Source organism: Schistocerca cancellata, chromosome 3 (genome assembly GCF_023864275.1).
Source record: "Schistocerca cancellata isolate TAMUIC-IGC-003103 chromosome 3, iqSchCanc2.1, whole genome shotgun sequence".
NCBI classification, from domain to species: Eukaryota; Metazoa; Arthropoda; class Insecta; order Orthoptera; family Acrididae; genus Schistocerca; species Schistocerca cancellata.
Genome location: NC_064628.1, coordinates 358902924 through 358924196, shown reverse-complemented (window position 1 = coordinate 358924196; position 21273 = coordinate 358902924).

Sequence of the window (21273 nt, the reverse complement as noted above, 5' to 3'; positions counted from 1 at the left end):
GTTTGAGGCGCCATGGCACGGACTGCGTGACCCCTTCCGCAGGAGGTTCGAGTCCTCCCCTCGGGCATGGGAGTGTGTGTTGTTCTAAGCGTAAGTTAGTTTAATTTAGTTTAGGAAGTGTGTTAAGTCTAGGGACCGATGATCTCAGCAGTTTGGTACCTTAGGAATGCCCCCGACACACACACACACACACACACACACACACACACACACACACACACACACACATTCAAAATGTTCTTGGTGGAAAACTTTAATTATTAACCAGAGCAATCAGCGAACAAATAAATGATCCCTGACTGGAATAAAATTCATGTTAGCACTAAAGACAGTGCTGGCGTGGCTCTAGATAAGGTGTGATTTCACGTCGTGGTTAACTTATTATACAGGCCCCAGCGTAAACGGTTAATCAACATACCTTGGTGTGAGACAACTAAGTAAAGTTCTGGCATTTGCATTAGCCTTTCACGGCACAGGGCGTAAATTTAATCTGAGGAGTTACTGGAGAAGATCTGTTTGAACGGTAAATTGAATACTATCTTGAACTTACTAAAGCACTTTATTGATGGGTATTTGTATTGACAAACCGCATAATGTAATGTCTATTAATAATCGGCAATGTGATTGCAAAGATGTGCGTGCTACAGCTTCCTACCTGATACGACTGCTCTAGGATCTCTGGTGTCGATGCTCCGTTGTCTCGTTGTTCGCTGACCGTCGAAATACTCCATTATGAACTTTCCTTGTTTCACGAGAATGGGACAGGCCGATCGAGTAAATTTGAAGGTAACAACACGAGATGATTTCCAGAAAACAGCAGTGGATGGCTGGCCGAAAATCGAATGCAGGCAAACCTCCCGTTTATAACACAACGTTAGAATTAAATTGTTTAGGAACTGGGCCCTCGGATAAATTTCAGATACGGTTTTGAGCATACGGAACTTGACCATACACAGTTCACCGTCTGAAATGACAACAATGCGTCTCACTCGCAGTGTCCAGCATTACGCCTAAACGCAACATACCATCACTAACTATCGCTCCTCAACTGTCTCTTTTTAACAATTTCCACAGATATTAATTTTTCTAGCGGGCCGAGGCTCCTCGAATTACAACGAAATTACATTACACGTGGGAACAATATTACACCATAAATAATAATACTGATTCTACATAATACATTACATTATATATGAAATAATTGTAATCAAAGACAAGCAACGTTAACACAAAAAAACACAGACTTCATTAACGTTCTACAGAACAACGATCAGTAGTAGTGCGTGCACCACATAACAACACAAGCCAAGTAAGCCCGTTACATTAGTACTGTCTCTCAGCTTTATGACAGCAAAGCTTTGAACACAGCAAGTTTAATACCTTCAGAATCTTCATTAGAGGAACTAGTTTGCTCCGCTCCAATTATTTAACGAGAGCTGAGCCAGAGTACTGTGTGCGCCGTGTGGCTCCATCTGCTTCCCCTACAGTGAGACGAGGGTTACGTTTAGAACGCTTGCTCCCATTCTCATTGCAGCAGCTTTCTCGCATCACTAGTCACGAACACACTCAGCAGAAACCGCGGCAGTCTGACACACACTACTAGTCGTGCCAACGCCGCGCATTACCATCACACAGGAAAACCTCTAGAGACCATTACACATTGTAGTCTGCGACCTGGAGTAAAAGTAAGTGCACATTGATCCTGAACAATAATGACTGAAATTGTGCTTACACTATCCTTTATGTGACGATCTCTGTGTCGCAGGCATCATACACAAGTCTATCTTTCTATATCATGGCGAATGGCGTTTCGCCATCCACTTTTAGATCTTCTTCTTCCTCCTGCCTATATAGAGACTGTTAAATCAGGTGACACACTGATGAGCCGAAACATTACGCCCGTCTGTTTAATAGCGTGTTGGTCCACATTTGGAACGCAATGCAGCAGCGTTCAGCGTGGCATGGATTCGACAAATCCCAGATGTGTTCAGTCGGGATCAGATCAGGTGAACTTTGGTGGCCAGGATATCAAGGTGAGTTCACTACGACGTTCCTGAAGCCACTGTAGAGCGATGACGTTGTGACATGAACTATTATCCTGTTGGAAAATCCCATGGCCGTCGGGAAAGACATCAAACTTGAAGGGATCCAATAAGGTTCATAATAAGTTAATTTTAGATTGTTTTTACTGCCAACCCGAAACTGCTGCGACAGTTTTACAGTAATTCAAAGAAAGCCTACGGCCAATAGCGTGTAAACACCCACATCATGCAATAATACACTCCTGGAAATTGAAATAAGAACACCGTGAATTCATTGTCCCAGGAAGGGGAAACTTTATTGACACATTCCTGGGGTCAGATACATCACATGATCACACTGACAGAACCACAGGCACATAGACACAGGCAACAGAGCATGCACAATGTCGGCACTAGTACAGTGTATATCCACCTTTCGCAGCAATGCAGGCTGCTATTCTCCCATGGAGACGATCGTAGAGATGCTGGATGTAGTCCTGTGGAACGGCTTGCCATGCCATTTCCACCTGGCGCCTCAGTTGGACCAGCGTTCGTGCTGGACGTGCAGACCGCGTGAGACGACGCTTCATCCAGTCCCAAACATGCTCAAAGGGGGACAGATCCGGAGATCTTGCTGGCCAGGGTAGTTGACTTACACCTTCTAGAGCACGTTGGGTGGCACGGGATACATGCGGACGTGCATTGTCCTGTTGGAACAGCAAGTTCCCTTGCCGGTCTAGGAATGGTAGAACGATGGGTTCGATGACGGTTTGGATGTACCGTGCACTATTCAGTGTCCCCTCGACGATCACCAGTGGTGTACGGCCAGTGTAGGAGATCGCTCCCCACACCATGATGCCGGGTGTTGGCCCTGTGTGCCTCGGTCGTATGCAGTCCTGATTGTGGCGCTCACCTGCACGGCGCCAAACACGCATACGACTGTCATTGGCACCAAGGCAGAAGCGACTCTCATCGCTGAAGACGACATTTCTCCATTCGTCCCTCCATTCACGCCTGTCGCGACACCACTGGAGGCGGGCTGCACGATGTTGGGGCGTGAGCGGAAGACGGCCTAACGGTGTGCGGGACCGTAGCCCAGCTTCATGGAGACGGTTGCGAATGGTCCTCGCCGATACCCCAGCAGCAACAGTGTCCCTAATTTGCTGGGAAGTGGCGGTGCGGTCCCCTACGGCACTGCGTAGGATCCTACGGTCTTGGCGTGCATCCGTGCGTCGCTGCGGTCCGGTCCCAGGTCGACGGGCACGTGCACCTTCCGCCGACCACTGGCGACAACATCGATGTACTGTGGAGACCTCACGCCCCACGTGTTGAGGAATTCGGCGGTACGTCCACCCGGCCTCCCGCATGCCCACTATACGCCCTCGCTCAAAGTCCGTCAACTGCACATACGGTTCACGTCCACGCTGTCGCGGCATGCTACCAGTGTTAAAGACTGCGATGGAGCTCCGTATGCCACGGCAAACTGGCTGACACTGACGGCGGCGGTGCACAAATGCTGCGCAGCTAGCGCCATTCGACGGCCAACACCGCGGTTCCTGGTGTGTCCGCTGTGCCGTGCGTGTGATCATTGCTTGTACAGCCCTCTCGCAGTGTCCGGAGCAAGTATGGTGGGTCTGACACACGGGTGTCAATGTGTTCTTTTTTCCATTTCCAGGAGTGTAGTTGGAGGCGGCGACTTTAACATACCGAGTATAGACTGGGACGTCTTTGGATTCAGTGAAAGGGGGGGGGGGGGGGTGCGGACAGACAGTCTTGCGGAGTACTTTTGAACACGTTTTCCGAAAACTATACTGAGCTGCAATGGAAGTATCTTAGACCCCGTAGCTACAAACTGGCTGGACCTTATCCATGGGCCGGCCGGGGTGGCCGAGCGGTTCTAGGCGCTACAGTCTGGAACCGCGCGACCGCTACGGTCGCAGGTTCGAATCCTGCCTCGGGCATGGATGTGTGTGATGTCCTTAGGTTAGTTAGGTTTACGTACTTCTAAGTTCTAGGGGACTGATGACCTCAGGAGTTAAGTCCCATAGTGCTCACAGCCATTTGAACCATTTATCCATGGCGTCAATATAGAGACGGGGATTAGCGAGTATCGTATCATACCGACTATGGTTACGAAAGTTAATAAATCGACCAAGAAGGATGAGAGAGTGTTTCTGCTAAAACGAGCATCTCCAACGGACGATGAACTGAGACCACTTAGTTCGAATATGATGGACGTAGAGGAATTACCTGCTAAGTTTAAACGAACTGTAAAGCGTGGTCTGAGAAAGTAGGGCCTAGTAAGTGGATTAAGGAAGGGAAAGATCCACAGTCGTTTACCAACGGAATCAGGATACTGCTGAGGAAGCAAAGGCTGTCGCGCTCTCGGTTCAAAAGCTAACGCGCAACTGATGACAGGCAAAGGTTCGTAAAGATTCGTGCATGTGTAAAAAGGTGTACGCGCGAAGCATACAACTACCACCGTGATAACTTAGCGAAAGATCCGGCCGAGAACCCGAGAAAATTCTGGCCTTATGCAAAATTGCTAAGCGGGTCTAAGGCTCCCATCCAGTCAGTCCTTGACCAATCGGATGTGGCAATTGAATACAGCGAAACAAAAGCCGAAATTTTAAATTTCGCGTTCAAGAAATCGTTCACGTAGGAGAATCATACAAACATTCCGTCGTTTGCCTGTCGCAAAGGGTCCCGTATGGACGACAGAGTAATAACCATCCCTAGCTTAGAGAGACAACTGAAAGAGTTGAAAAGAAATAAGTCGCCAGGTCCGGATAGAATCCCAGTTTGGTTTTACAAAAAGTACTCTACTGCATTGCCACCTTACTTACCTTGCATTTATAGCGAATCTCTCAATCAGCGCAAAGTGCCAAGCGACTGGAGAAAGTGCAGGGGACTCCTGTATATAAGAAGTGTGAAAGAACGGACCCGCAAAATTACAGACCAATAACCTCACAGTAGGTTTGCTGCAGAATTATGGAGCGTATTATGAGTTCCAATATAATAAATTTCCTAGAGACAGAGAATTTTATGTCCACGAATCATAACGGTTTTAGAAAGCATAGCTCGTGCGACACACAGATTGCCCTTTTCTCTCACGATACTTAGCGAACTATGCATGATAGGCAACAGACAGATTCCATATTCGTAGATTTCCTAAAATCATTTGACACCGTGCCATACAGTAGACTGTTAACGAAGGAACGAGCATAGGGAATACGTTCCCAGATGTTTGTGTGTCACCAGGGATTCTCAAATAATAGAACCCAGTAAGTCGTCCTCAGAGACAAGGGTATCGTCATGATTTCCCCAGGAAACTGTGATAGGAGCGCTATTATTTTTTATCTACTTAAATGATCTCACGGGCAGAGTGAGTAACATTCTGCAGCTGTTTGCTGATGATGCTGTGGTTTGCGGGAGGATCCCGTCGTTGAATGACCGAATAAGGGTACATAATGACTTACATAGAATTTCTAGTTGATGTGACGAATGGCAGATACTTCTAAATGTAAAAAAAATGTTTATGCAGATGAGTAGGAAAAGTAATCTAATTTTCGAATACAGCGTAGTAGTGTCCTGCGTGACACAGCCACGCCGTTTAAATATCTGAGCCTAATGTTGCACAGCCATATCTAAAAGAACGACCGTGTCAGGATTGTGGTAGGGATGGCGACTGGTAGACTTTGGTTTATTGACAGAATTTTGAGAAAGAGTGTTTCATCTGTAAAGAAGACCGTATAAGGGACTCCCCATCGACACGTACTGCAGAACTGCTCTAACGTTTGTGATCTCCACATTAGGTCGAATTAAAGGATGGGGGGGGGGGGGAGGGGGGGATGGGGGAAGCGGTTTCTCGTCTTGCAAAACAGTACTGAACAAATTTAGTGAACTGGTATTTGTGGCCGGCTGGTGTGGTCGAACGGTTCTAGGCGCTTCATTCAGGAACCGCGCGACCACTACGGTCGCAGGTTCAAATCATGCCTCGGGCATGGATGTGTGTGCTGTCCTTAGGTTAGTTAGGTTTAAGTAGTTCTAAGTTCCAGGGGCTGATGACCTCAGATGTTAAGCCTCATAATGCTCAGAGCCATTTGAGCCATTTGGTATTTGTGGATGACTGCAGAACGAGTCTACCACTGTCAACGTAATTCTCGTGTAATGACCGCTAAGACAAGCGGAATCAGGGCTCGTACGAAGGCATATGATGATGATGATGATGATGATGATGATGATGATGAGTTCCATACTTCTTTATAGGGCGTAGGGGAGCGACGTGGGAGACGCGCGCCGCCTTACTAGGCAAGATCCTAGTGGAGGTGGTTTGCCATTGCCTATAGATAGTCGTTTTTCCTTCGCTCTATTTGGGAGGGAAACAGGTAAGGAAATGACTACTAGTTGTACAGGGTACCCTTAGCCACGCACAGTACGTACCTTGCGGAGTATGTATGTACGTATAGAAATGTTCAAGCTTCACGTCTATATACGTAATAAAACCCACATTAATGCTTATGGTGTGACTCAAGAACGTTTGGTAGCAGCTGCCAGACGTCCATGTGCTTCTGCATCTGCGCTGCTCTCCTCCGTGAAGAACCTCCCTTAGTACTGTAAGTTCCCTTGGAAGTCAACCCGTCTGAAATCAAAGGGCCTCAGTTAGGATTTTCTTTCCTGCTACCAGGGTTCCTTTCTTTCCCATTAACATGTGTAACGTATTACTATGTTTACGACGTTGCTCATCGAGCCATATACGTTATCTCGCATTTCTAGCTGCTTCTCTCACACAATTAATGATAAAAATTCAGAAATTCAGGGTCGCCACCAGCCCAAGCCCTTCCTAACCATTTAGAAAAAAAACGGAGCTAGAAAATTATTAGTTTAATTACTTTAATAATTTCATTACAAGTACGCAAATTTCTTTGAGCAGCCAAATAAATAGTACTCCATGTCGTGCATGAAGCAACTTTATTAATTCAGGATTGGAAATCGGAATAAGGTGGTAAGATCCACACCAAAGAATTTATCTTTCACGTAGATTATTTATTGTAATAAAATATTTGGTTGCGCATCCTAACTACACATAACTGGTGCCTGACTCAAAATGTTTAAGTAAGAATTACGTGAGAATGAAACAGAGCACAATTGAACTACAGAAGAAGAAACACGGAAGACGAGGGTGGGAGACAATTATACTACCACCTCCTTTGCATTCATACCATAAAAATATCTCAGTGAGATTTGAATTACGATTCTACACATGCACTATTCGGAACAGAGGTTTAACCAATACACGAGGCTGTGCGATAATTATTTAACATACTAACTGCGTCTGCTGCTTGCAAACGGCCGAACTAGAGCACGTGGTTCATTCTGACTCAAACTGTTGTGCTGCTTTGTAGGAAGCGCACGAAAGAACAGATATTCTTGCAGAAATTATAGCTCATTAAACAAGCAAACTGTTAAAATAAAGCCTATTGCGGTGCCGTGGTGGACCAGAAGGGTCATTGATTACCAAACACGTGGCACAAAATCGACACACAAAGACAAAAGTAACTTCCACAAAATATAAGATTAAAAATCATACTTGCTTCGACACAGTATTACACTCACGTACGGTTGAAGTCATCCTAACCTGCTTTTCCTAATAAGATTTAACGTTTGAAATTCAACTTCATCGTTGTTCAAAAAGAACAAAGTAACTTCCACAATTTTAACTCAAACACCCAAAAATCGCGTATTTAAAGCAATATAATTATGGCACATTCGGAAAAAAATAATTCGATTCACACGTTTCAGTTAAGCTGAAGTTCTTAAGTATTTCAACAGTTAAACGTAACGAAGTCCTAACTCAACCTGCTTCCTATCACCCGAAACCCCACTTAAGAGCCACGATCCGTACTCACCAAGCGTTCACCGGAGAGTGCCCCTTTCTCTTTCCAGATTACTTAGCTCCCCGTGCAGCGGAAGCACCAGAGGGGTAGCCCTCCGTCACCAACCTCACACACAAAAACAGCCTTCGACTAAGATGGGTAAACCTCTCTGTTCAGATATTGGAAACCTAAGTTGGTCATCCTGTACTCTCCTTCGAACGAGAAGCAACATCGTCTGCTCCCAGCAGACGATGACCAACTCAGCGTTTCCCACGAAACAAAACCGAAACCGCACATTAAAACACACACATAATATTCAATAGGCCTTATTTGAGTGCTCAGTGTTTCTGGAAGAGTTCGAGAATTGAGCGAAAATCAGGTAGTAAAATGAATAAGTTGTACCGAATTCGACAAGCATCTTATGAAACGACTTCACAGAGACGTTTCACATGTAGTCCTGTTTTGTTGTTCTGTATCACTATGATTCTGTCCTGGAAATGCTCATTAAGAAGATATTTGCTAAGGCGGGTCTGGTACCGTACTGTAAGTCTTCAAGTTGGAGTCGTTTGCAATCAACTTTAACAAATTTCCTATCAATATTGTGTGTGGTAAGGTTAAGTAATGTAGATGGGTGGCGTCCCTTTGGCTCGCTTCAAGGCACATGATACAATATTCAGCGTTTCCTACCGGTATCTTTCCTCGGCAGATGAGAAGATGAGTCAAAACATGAATCATCACGTGTCTTTCCGGAGCAAGAGACGGTATGTTGTGAAGTTCATTTCCTGGTCACCAGAGTGTGCAGTGATCTGCTCGATTAAACTCTACGGTCTCCGCTGCGTCTCCTGAAGCAGGCCACGTGGTGTTTTTTGTGGTATCCGTCGTCGGACGGGGTCGTTAAGCTCCGCAGCGTGCTGGGCGTTATTGTAGAGGAGCAGCCAACGTGCCGACATCAAGTTTCATCCCGCCTCCCCTCTCACGCCAAACTCATCCCTAACAACACAAACACAACACTACACTGTACGTGCAAAAGCACGCTTCGCCGTCGCAGTCACCCACGTGTAGGAGGAAAGCGACGGCAAAACTGTTTCCCATACAGCACTGTCGAAACTGCGAACTATCCTCATTACTCACTCAGCGACGAGTGACTTTGTAAGTCAGTACATGTCTCTTTCTTCCTGTTTTATACGTGTATTTCTTTATAACGCGCTTCTGCATCTATGTAGAGGTTTGCGTCGCTATCTTAGACTGCGCGATCCCACGTTCGATTCCCGGCTGTGTCAGAGATCTATGCGCAGGGACTGGGCTAAGTGATTCTGTTGCCCCAATCATCCCATCTGTTCTTCATCAACGCCCAAGTCGGCAAGTAGCGTCAGGTAGGAAGAACAACGCCAGACGGTGACTTCCAACCAATGATGCCGTACCATCATTCATTCATTTAAAAGCGATTATGGAATAACACTGCCTGTGTGTGTGTGTGTGTGTGTGTGTGTGTGTGTGTGTGTGTCAAAACTTAAATGTTAATTTTTTGTAATAAACTCTACTATAGCACCAGACCTATGTTTGAGGTTGAGTTTAACGTTCAATTGTGAGACACAGCTCTTACTGTAATTCAGACTTACTCGGCGACGACAGCAAACATTCTCTAGGAGTTCATCGTTTCATTATGGCAGTACAGAGCTTCCAGCCACTTACTATACAACAGTGAACCCCTTGAGGGCGAGGTCGCAAAAGACCAATGATGTTGACGGTACTCGAGGCCCCACATTTTGTCTGCCACGCAACCACGATTTCGGCTACTAATGGCAACAGAGGGCAGAACTGCAGGTGTCCAATGCCAACGCCACCTAGAGGAGAGCTTCTGTGAAGTTTGGAAAGCAGGAGACGAGGTACTGGCGGAAGTAAAGCTGTGAGGAGGGGGGCGTGAGTCGTGCTTGGCTAGCTCAGATGGTAGAGCACTTACCCGCGAAAGGCAAACGTCCCGAGTTCGAGTCTCGGTCCGGCACACAGTTTTTATCTCCCAGGAAGTTTCGTATCAGCGCACACTCCGCTGCAGAGTGAAAAATCACATTCTGGATACACTATGTGATCAAAAGTATCCCGACACCCCAAAAAAACAAACGTTATTCATATTAGGTAGATTGTGCTACCACCTACTGCCAGGTACTCCATATCAGCAACCTCAGTAGTCATTAGCCATCGTGAGAGAGCAGAATGGGGCGCTCCGCGAAGCCCACGTACTTCGAACGTGGTCAGGTGATTGTGTGTCACTTGTATCGTACGTCTGTACGCGAGATTTCCACACTTCTAAACATCCCTACGTCCACTGTTTCCGATGCGATAGTGAAGTGGAAACGTGAAGGGACACGTACAGCACAAGAGCGAACAGGCCGACATCGTCTGTTGACTGACAGAAACCGCCGACAGTTCAAGAGGATCGTAATGTGTAATAGGCAGACATCTATCCAGACCATCATACAGGAATTCAAAACTGAATCAGAATCCACCTCAAGTACTATGCCAGTTACGTGGGAGGTGATAAAACTTGGATTTCATGATCTAGCGGCTGCTCGTAAGGCACAGATCACTCCGGTAAATGCCGAACGACGCCTGGCTTGGTGTAAGAAGCGAAAACACTGGACGATTCAACAGTGGAAAAACGTCTGGAGTGATGAATCACGGTACACAATGTGGCGATCCGATGGCAGGGTGTGGATATAGCGAATACCCGGTGAACCTCATCTGCCAGCGTGTGTAGTGCCAACAGTAAAATTCGGAGACTTTGAAGTTAAGGTGTGGTCGTGTTTCTCATAGAGGGGGCTAGCACCCCTCGTTGTTTTGAGTTTCACTATCACAGCCCAGGCCTACAGTGATGTTTCAAGCACCTTCTTGCTTCTCACTGTTGAAGAGCAATTCGGGGATGGCGATTGCATCTTTTAACACGATCGAGCACCTGTTCATAATGCACAACCTGTGGCGGGAGCGGTTACACGACAATAACATCCATGTAATGGACTGGCCTACACAGAGTCCTGACCTGAATCCCTTAGAACACCTTTGGGATGTTTTGGAATGCCGACTTCGTGCCAGGCCTCACCTAGCGACATCGATACCTCTCCTCAGTGGAGCACTCCGTGAAGAATGGGCAGCCACTCCCCAAGAAACCTTCGAACATCTGACTGAACGTACGCCTGCGAGACTGGAAGCTTTCATTAAGGCTAAGGGTGGGCCAACACCATATTGCATTCCAGCATTACCGATGGAGAGCGCGACGAACTTTTAAGTCATTTTCAGCCAGGTGTCCAGATACCTTTGATCACATAGTGTACCTGCCGGAGGATACTTCATGATGGGAAAGAATGTGTCAGACGCAGTTTTCTGGACACTGAAGGGTTCGCCACTAGTAAGAGGTATTTTCAGTCAGTGTTACAGCATAAAATGTGCTTTTCTAAACCAGCTGTACGTCACTCAAACACAAGAGTATCAACTTTTTTTTTATATATAAAGAAGAGATCTATGTTATTCTGAAAACGTTAAAATTTATAAAAAGCAGAGAGAAACATTCTTTAGCTCTTGTTGTTCCTACGTAATCCTTTATATAAATGTACACGAACATAATTGGAACTGGAACTTCCTGGCAGATCAAAACTGTGTGCCCGACCGAGACTCGAACTCGGGACCTTTGCCTTTCGCAGGCAAGTGCTCTACCATCTGAGCCACCGAAGCACGACCCACGCCTGGTCATCACAGCTTTACTTCTGCCAGTATCTCGTCTCCTACGTTCCAAACTTTACAGAAGCTCTCCTGCGAACCTTGCAGAACTAGCACTCCTGAAAGAAAGGATACTGCGGAGACATGGCTTAGCCACAGCCTGGGGGATGTTTCCAGAATGAGATTTTTCACTCTGCAGCGGAGTGTGCGCTGATATGAAACTTCCTGGCAGATCAAAACTGTGTGCCAGCCCGAGACTCGAACTCGGGACCAGGAAGTTTCGTATCAGCGCACACTCCGCTGCAGAGTGAAAATCTCATTCTGGATAATTGGAACTATAAATAACTTCATTTTTGTAGGAGATACTAATTTTGGACTTTACCTTGATGAGCAACACATTCTTTAAATGGGACTCTCAATATTTTGGACGTACCTCTAACTTCGAATTGTCGAGACACAACTGTGTATAGTCAAAAATCAAGTAAGTCGTGTAATGAATACCAGAATCCCTGTAATACAAGAGTCAATGCTCAAGAAATAATGACAATATGTACTCGGGAATATGCTTCATTGTATCCCTTAGTTTTCGAAGGCTGTGTAGTGGTGGTAGTAGTAGTAGTAGTAGTAGTAGTAGTAGTAGAAGAAGAAGAGAGAGACAGAGAGAGGAAGCGAAAGAGGAAGCGAAAAGGGAAGCGAAAGAAGAAGCGAAAGAGGAGAAAATGGTTGAAATGGCTCTGAGCACTATGGGACGTAACATCTGAGGTCATCAGTCCCCTAGAACATAGAACTAATTAAAACTAACTAACCTAAGGATATGACACACATCCATGCCCAAGGCAGGATTCGAACCTGCGAACGTAGCAGATGCACGTTTCCAGACGTAAGTGCCTAGAACCGCTCGGCCACTGCGGCCGGCAAGTGAAAGAGAAAAAGGAAGAAAAAGACAAAGTGAATGAGAAAGAGGAAATAAATGAGAAAGAGGAAATAAATGAGAAAGAGAAAGTAAATCAGAAAGTGAAGGAGAGAAACAAAACGAGAAAGGAGAGAAACAAAACGAGAAAGGAGAGAAACAAAACGAGAAAGGAGAGAAACAAAACGAGAAAGGAGAGAAACAAAACGAGAAAGGAGAGAAACAAAACGAGAAAGGAGAGAAACAAAACGAGAAAGGAGAGAAACAAAACGAGAAAGGAGAGAGACAAAACGAGAAAGGAAACGAGAAAGGAGAGAAAGAGGGGGAGGAAGCGAAAGTGAAAAAGGGAGAGTGAGAGGTTAAGAATAGGGAGGCAGAGAGTCGAAGGAGGGGGAGGCGGAGAGTCGAAGGAGGGGGAGGCGGAGAGTCGAAGGAGGGGGAGGCGGAGAGTCGAAGGAGGGGGAGGCGACGAAGGATCTCCAGCAAGAAGTGCAGACTGCGAAGGTGGAAACGCCCGCGATGGTGAGGCGCGCAGAGCGCAGTCAGGCTGTGCTGTAAAACCGCATGCTGTGTGCCGGTCGGCGCTCCGCGCCGCACAGTCAGGATGAACTGCTCACCCGCGCCGCCTCGCCGCCAGACAGCTCGGCGACAGCCCGCCGGCCCCACGCTGGCTGCCAGGCTGGCCGGCCGCCAGGAGACACGCGGCGGCGGCGGCGGCGGCGGCGGCGGCGGCGGCCCGTCTCTCCACATCGCCGCCACGACAGGCCACACCGACAACGCCGCGCTCCCCAGCTTACCACGAAATATTCTCCACTCTCGCAGGAGTTACTCTCGCACTGATGCACTTACCAGTAACAGCTCATACGAGGCTCCACTCAGTTTATGGTAAATTTAGCAAAATCAATATTATTGGGAGGTTCAATACGAGCCAACTTTCAATGATGCCCATACGCAAGCTGTCTCTGCCTTGATGATTCTAGCACTAGGGGTCTAACGGGTAAGTTACACACTGTGGTGACGAGGGTTATGGGACAGCGATGTGCACATACACAGATGACGGTAGTAACGCATACACAAAGCATAAAAGAGCAGTGCAATGGGGAGCTGTCATTTGTACTCAGGTGATTCATGTAAAAATGCTGCCGACGTGATTATGGCCGCTCGACGGGATTCCACAGACACTGAACGAGTTGGAGTTGGACGTATGGGACGTTCCACTTCAGAAATCGTCAGGGAATTCGACTTTCCGAGATCCACAGCGTCAAGAGATTGCCGTGAATACCCAATTCCAGGTGTTACCCCTCACCGCGGAAAACGAAGTAACCGACCGCCCTCACTTAACGACGAGAAAGCTGCGCCGTTTGCATAGAGTCAGTTGTCAGTGCTAACAGACGAGGCACACTGAATGGAATTGCCAAAGAAATCAATGTGGGACGTACAGCGATCGTAGCCGCTGGTACAGGCTATGGCAGCACACGGCCGATGCAAGAGCCTTTGCTGACAACACGACGTCGCCTGCAGCGCCTCTCCTGGGACCTAGACGACTGGAATATTGTGGCTGGTCATATGAGTTCAGATTTCATCTGGTACGAGCTGATTACAGGGTTCGAGTGTGACGCAGAGCCCACGAAGTCAAGGACCCACATTGTCAACAACGCACTGTGCAAGCTGGTGGTTCGAAGTTCAAATGTGTGTGAAATCTTATGGGACTTAACTGCTAAGGTCATCAGTCCCTAAGCTTACACACTACTTAACCTAGATTATCCTAAGGACACACACACTCATGCCCGAGGGAAGAGTCGAACCTCCGCCGGGACCAGCCGCACAGTCCATGACTGCAGCGCCCAAGACCGCTCGGCTAATCCCGCGCGACAAAGCTGGTGGTGGCTCCATAAAGGTGTGGGCGGTGTTTACGTGGAATGGACTGTGTCCTCCGGTCCAACTGAAACGATCATTGACTGGAAATGGTTATGTTCGGCTACCTGAAAAACATTTGCAGCCATTCATTGACTTCATGTTCCCAGCCAACGATGGAATTCTTATGGATGACAATGCGCCATATCACCGAGCCACAGTTGTTCGCGATTGGTTTGAAAAACATTCTGGACAGTTCGAGCGAATGATTTGACCACCCAGATCGCCCCCATATGAATACCCTCCAACATTTATGAGATATAATCGAGAGATCAGTTCGTGCACAAAATCCTGCACTGGCAACCCTTTGGCAATTATGGAAAGCTATAGAGACAAGAAAGCTCAAAATTTCTGCAACGGACTCGCAACGATCTGTTGACTCCATGTCATGTCGAGTTGCTGCACTACGCGAGGCAAGAGAAGCTCCGACACTACACTTGTAGGTCTCTCGTGACTTATTACCTCAGTGTACATGCGCCGTGATCACGTGCTTGAATTGCGAGCCGAGCGGGCTAGCGTGCGCTCTAAGGCGTCTTGTCACGGTTTGAGCGGTACCCCCATCGGAGGTTCGAGTCGTCCCTCGGGGGTGTGTGTGTGTGTGTGTGTGTGTGTGTGTGTGTGTGTGTGTGTGTGTGTGTGTTGTCCTTGGTTTAAGTTGGATTAAGTGGTGCGTAAGCCTAGAGACCGATGACCTCAGCAGTTCGGTCCCACAGTCCTTACCACAAATTTCCAATCTGAATTGCGCCATGATTCACATTTATCAAGCTGACCCATCTGTATAATTCCCTCTTCCTTCCACGGACTTGCTTTTGAAGATCTAAGTTTTCAGTTATGGTACCTATTTGAAATTTGGAAGACCTCACGATGAATTTACATAGTTTTTTGACATTCGGAGAGAAATGAAGGCGCAGCACTTGTGATTTTTCGGTCGACGAAATGACACGAAGTAGTAAGATTAAATTATATAAAGCCAAACAGAGAGACAAACATTAGAGTTTATTTCCCCGTCGACGTCGAGGTTATTAGCGACGGTGCTCAGAGTCAACAAGAAACGGCAAAGAAATCGCCCACTACATTTTCTACAGAACTACCCCAGCATTCGTTGCAATCCGTTTCTGGAACGATCGATAGCCTCTATTCTTCAATGCGAGTCCAGTGTTGTAATCACTGGCTGCGTCGCCTGGCAGCTTGTGCAGCAATATGAGAGTATCCTTTTGACCCTTCTTTCCTTCATTCTTTCTTTCGTTGTTTCTTTCTTTAACTCTTTAGTCTCACCTGCAACTCCGCTAGCAGAGCCCAAACGGACGAGCAGAACGCAAGAAACGGTGGAACGAGGATTCTGTAAGAACACTTTCGTACGCGTGTCTTTACGATTGTCGCAGCAATCGAGTCGCCTTGCCCCTTAGTTAATGAAATCGGCTTGTAGCGATACAAGACGAGCAAGTGCAACGCTCCTTAGTGTCACAGAATATAAGAGAAAAACCAAATCGTACTGGTGCGAGACTATTACGAGCAATGCTCGTTGCTATCACAAAATAATAATTAAATTATTATCTTAGTTGGTCACTGTGCAGAAGGACAACACCGGCACAGTAAAATGAAACAATAGGGTATACAACAAGTTGCATTCATTTTTTTAACGTCGTCTAACGAGGAAAAGTTGTAAGACAAGTTAAAGGATCTTGAAATTAAGCCAAGGCTTAAAGCAACCGTTATTTATTTGCTCTTATCATTGACATAAATCGCAATGAAATTAACAGAGTGCAAATTTCTATGTAGTTCCAATGAAATTACAAAATGACGCTAACACAGTGGGGATGTTCCATTAAGTGTGGAAGACAGTACGGAGAAAGCACAATCAGATATGCTGATCTAGGCAGCTCGCGAAATAAAAGTTAATGATACAACAAGAAGGCTCAAATTAGCAACGCAATTTGCGTAACAAAGTAACCAAGTAGCGGACTGCTCAGAATATGGATCGCGCTACCGCAGTTGCGACACCTATATTCCCCTAAACAATTAGCATGAGCCGACCATCACCAGACAGCGCCCGAAGGTGATCCACCCCAGCTTTCTACTTCCAGAAAATTCGACATGTAGGGGATGACTTCACGCTGTTGTCAATGTGACAGGCGAGAACTGTTGCTAAGTTCATAAAAAAAGGAGGAGGAAGGCACAGGTAACGTCCCTTCTTTTGTATACAAGACGCACAGTCTTAAATACGAAGTTGGTAATGGGACAAAGCAGAGTGTCCATAATTAATCAACCTTATGCACCAAGAAAACTGTCCACAGCAACACAACATCAATGGCTGAACCAAATTTTTTGAGCAAACGCAACTGACTCTCCCACACCGGACGGACGGTGTCAGAGGACATGACTCTTTGAAGTATCGCAGCATTCACTAACAGAGGGTGCAGATGCCGGACCGGCATTGAATAGCTGCAAAGTGGGTCACTTTTCAAAATTCTCTGAAATTGTTCGTATCCCCAGCGGAGGCTTCCTTGATCTAATGAGATATGCAGGCTGTCTTCTGCCAACAAAAACTACAGAGAAGTTTCGATTGTCACACTCAGTATGGCGAGTGCAAAGCTGCCTTTCCAAACACACTGCTCCAGTATTGTCGCTAAAATAATCGCGAAATAATGGTATAAAATTAATTAATATCGCACGGTGGTATATGTCAGTAACGTCAGAGTGTAATCAAGTGTCATGGGATCCAGTCGTCTACTTACTACATTTTCATTCTGTATACAGAAAACAAAGCTCAAATTCTATAATATTATGGTGGTACAGCACTTTAATAGGAGGCTGAAGGAAGAGTAAAAGTGGAGTTCAAGCATCCGAAGCGCGATTTCTTCCATCAGCTGGTGTATTTCCGAACAACTTACTAACCATGCGATCTCCCTAGTCACAAAATACTGACAAGTTTCAGCAACCAGGTACATGCAAAAGCGTTTGACTCAGTGCCACATATGCATTTTTTATCAAAAGTATGATCATATTCGATATCAAGCGAAATTTGTGAGTGGATTCAGGATTTTTTGGTAGGTTGGACGCAGAATGTTATCTTGGATGGAGAGTAATCGTTACATGCACAAGTAACTTCGACTGTGCCGCAGGGAAGTGTATGAGACTCTTGCTGTTCATATTACATAATAATGATCTCGCCAAAAGTATTAATAGTAACCTCGGACTTACAAAGATGACTCAGTTGTCTACAGTGGCGAAGTGTCTGAAAGAAGCTGCATAAATATTCAGTCAGATCTTGATAAGATTTCAAAGTGGTGCAGAGATTGGCAATTTGCTATAAATGTTCAGAAATGTAGATCTGTGCACTTCACAAAACGAGAAAACGTAGTACAGAATCAGTGAGTCGCAGTTGGAAAAGGCCAACTCGCACGAATACCTGGATGTAACACTGTGTAGGGAATGATCACAAAGTTCAGTCGACGGTAAAGCAGATGGTAGACTTCGGTTTACTGGTAGAACACTGGGAAAATGCGTTCAGTTTACAAAGCAGATTGTTTACAATTACTCTTGCGATCCGTTTTGGAATACTGTTGAAATATGTGGGACCCATACCATAGAGTACTAACAGGGGATACTGAAAGTATACAGAGGAGGACAGTACGAATAGTCACAGGTTTGTTTGACCAGTCGGAGAAAGTGAGAGTCGCTGAAGTAACTGAAGTGCGAGATTCTTTAAGATAGACGTGAACTATCACGAGGAAGCCTACTTATTAAGATTCAAGACCAAGCTTTAAATAATTAATCTAGGAATATTCTACAACCACGTACTTCCCGCTCATACAGGTATCGTGAGGACAAGACTGAATTAATTATATAGGCTGCACCGACGCACTTGAACCATCATTTTTCCCACGCTCAGTATATGAATGGAATGGGAGGAAACCCTAATAAGTGGTACCCTCTTCAGAGTGGCAGAACATTTTAGGGGGCATCTCCTGAGCAGCATGTGACCTCTCACTGAGGCTTGTAACAGCTTTGATCAGAGCGCAGTGGACTGCGTTCTGTTACTACTACCTGGTCGCACAACTGCTGTGCGCGTTGTATAAGGCGAACTTTCACCTGTCCGGTACTTATTCTACTACGGAAAGACTACTTCTTGCTTGTTCCCTGCCTGCTCGTTTTGTCCATCTACAGCAGCCTGCAGTTAAAGCTCTCAGCAGATATGACAACAATTAAAACCACTGAGGAAACTCTGTCTTTGTTGCCGAAATTGCGTGAAGTAAGCGCTGCGGGTAGCTCAAACACTGTACAGAAGTCGCTGAGCCAAAACCATACTAGTTACAGGTACAAACCTCCACCACTCGTATTAAATATTTTTAAGTTTACGCCACCTACCAGTCAAAGCTACCTGATTTTATTTATTCATCAAATCTGTTTTTCGATTCCAGATTGAAGGAGAATTTCCAAAAACACAAAATACGGTGAAATTTTATCTGGTTTCTTCATATCAGTTTTTTGTTAACAGTGTAAACTGTCTTTTTATCTGCAAGAAACGAAGAAAACTGAGGCGCTGCGATTGTAACAATATTATAAAACTAATGTACTCATATAGACTCTGTAGCGTGACGATAATTAAAGACTCGTAAGTGTTGGTTTTGCCGTGGTTCGAAACAGACTATGAAAAGGCTTGTAAAGAAAACTGAACAGAACAAATACGGGCGAACGTGGAGAATTAGAGTTGTGGCTGTAAATATTATGTCTGTTCATTTCGAGGATTAGCAGCACCAGCCGCCATTTCGTATCCACTTCCGGATAGAGCTCCTACTGAAATCCCTTATACATTACAGAGTTGAACCACTGATGTCACCAGCATCTCTCATTAAATAGTCATCCCGGTATTTTCTTATTTCTCGGCATTCGTTGTAAATTGAAACTTGCTCTTTCATGTCCCTCGATTCATTTTGGTAGATTATCTGCGTGAATATTACAGTATTAGTGACAAAATGATGGCACTACGCTTAGTTTTAATACTTTCAGGATGCAAAAGCTTTATCTAGGGCAGATAAGTGGTGTTATGGTACTTTGAGACATCTTTATGCGACTCTTCTCTTGATTTATAGTTCTCTCTACACAATAATTCTGATGGAAGCTAGCGCACTGGTGGACATTTTCTTTAGGTACAGTAAGCTGAAGGATATGCCATACATCTGCCCACTTGCTTTCACAGCGTTAACTACACTCCTGGAAATGGAAAAAAGAACACATTGACACCGGTGTGTCAGATCCACCATACTTGCTCCGGACACTACGAGAGGGCTGTACAAGCAATGATCACACGCACGGCACAGCGGACACACCAGGAACCGCGGTGTTGGCCGTCGAATGGCGCTAGCTGCGCAGCATTTGTGCACCGCCGCCGTCAGTGTCAGCCAGTTTGCCGTGGCATACGGAGCTCCATCGCAGTCTTTAACACTGGTAGCATGCCGCGACAGCGTGGACGTGAACCGTATGTGCAGTTGACGGACTTTGAGCGAGGGCGTATAGTGGGCATGCGGGAGGCTGGGTGAACGTACCGCCGAATTGCTCAACACGTGGGGCGTGAGGTCGCCACAGTACATCGATGTTGTCGCCAGTGGTCGGCGGAAGGTGCACGTGCCCGTCGACCTGGGACCGGACCGCAGCGACGCACGGATGCACGCCAAGACCGTAGGATCCTACGCAGTGCCGTAGGGGACCGCACCGCCACTTCCCAGCAAATTAGGGACACTGTTGCTCCTGGGGTATCGGCGAGGACCATTCGCAACAGTCTCCATGAAGCTGGGCTACGGTCCCGCACACCGTTAGGCCGTCTTCCGCTCACGCCCCAACATCGTGCAGCCCGCCTCCAGCGGTGTCGCGACAGGCGTGAATGGAGGGACGAATGGAGACGTGTCGTCTTCAGCGATGAGAGTCGCTTCTGCCTTGGTGCCAATGATGGTCGTATGCGTGTTTGGCGCCGTGCAGGTGAGCGCCACAATCAGGACTGCATACGACCGAGGCACACAGGGCCAACACCCGGCATCATGGTGTGGGGAGCGATCTCCTACACTGGCCGTACACCACTGGTGATCGTCGAGGGGACACTGAATAGTGCACGGTACATCCAAACCGTCATCGAACCCATCGTTCTAACATTCCTAGACCGGCAAGGGAACTTGCTGTTCCAACAGGACAGTGCACGTCCGCATGTATCCCGTGCCACCCAACGTGCTCTAGAAGGTGTAAGTCAACTACCCTGGCCAGCAAGATCTCCGGATCTGTCCCCCATTGAGCATGTTTGGGACTGGATGAAGCGTCGTCTCACGCGGTCTGTACGTCCAGCACGAACGCTGGTCCAACTGAGGCGCCAGGTGGAAATGGCATGGCAAGCCGTTCCACAGGACTACATCCAGCATCTCTACGATCGTCTCCATGGGAGAATAGCAGCCTGCATTGCTGCGAAAGGTGGATATACACTGTACTAGTGCCGACATTGTGCATGCTCTGTTGCCTGTGTCTATGTGCCTGTGGTTCTGTCAGTGTGATCATGTGATGTATCTGACCCCAGGAATGTGTCAATAAAGTTTCCCCTTCCTGGGACAATGAATTCATGGTGTTCTTATTTCAATTTCCAGGAGTGTATATGTGAAACATATTTTACCATAATGTACATGTGGCATACACTATTTTAAAATTTAATGTCTGCCAGATTGTGAAAAACCATCAAGATAGTTGCATCGTAATTTCAATTTTAGCAGCTTTTTGGAAGTATTGGGAAAATTTGAAGTAACTGGTGCAAGTATCTGCCCAAATTACGACATGCTGAGTTATAGAATTTTTTGTAACAGTTATC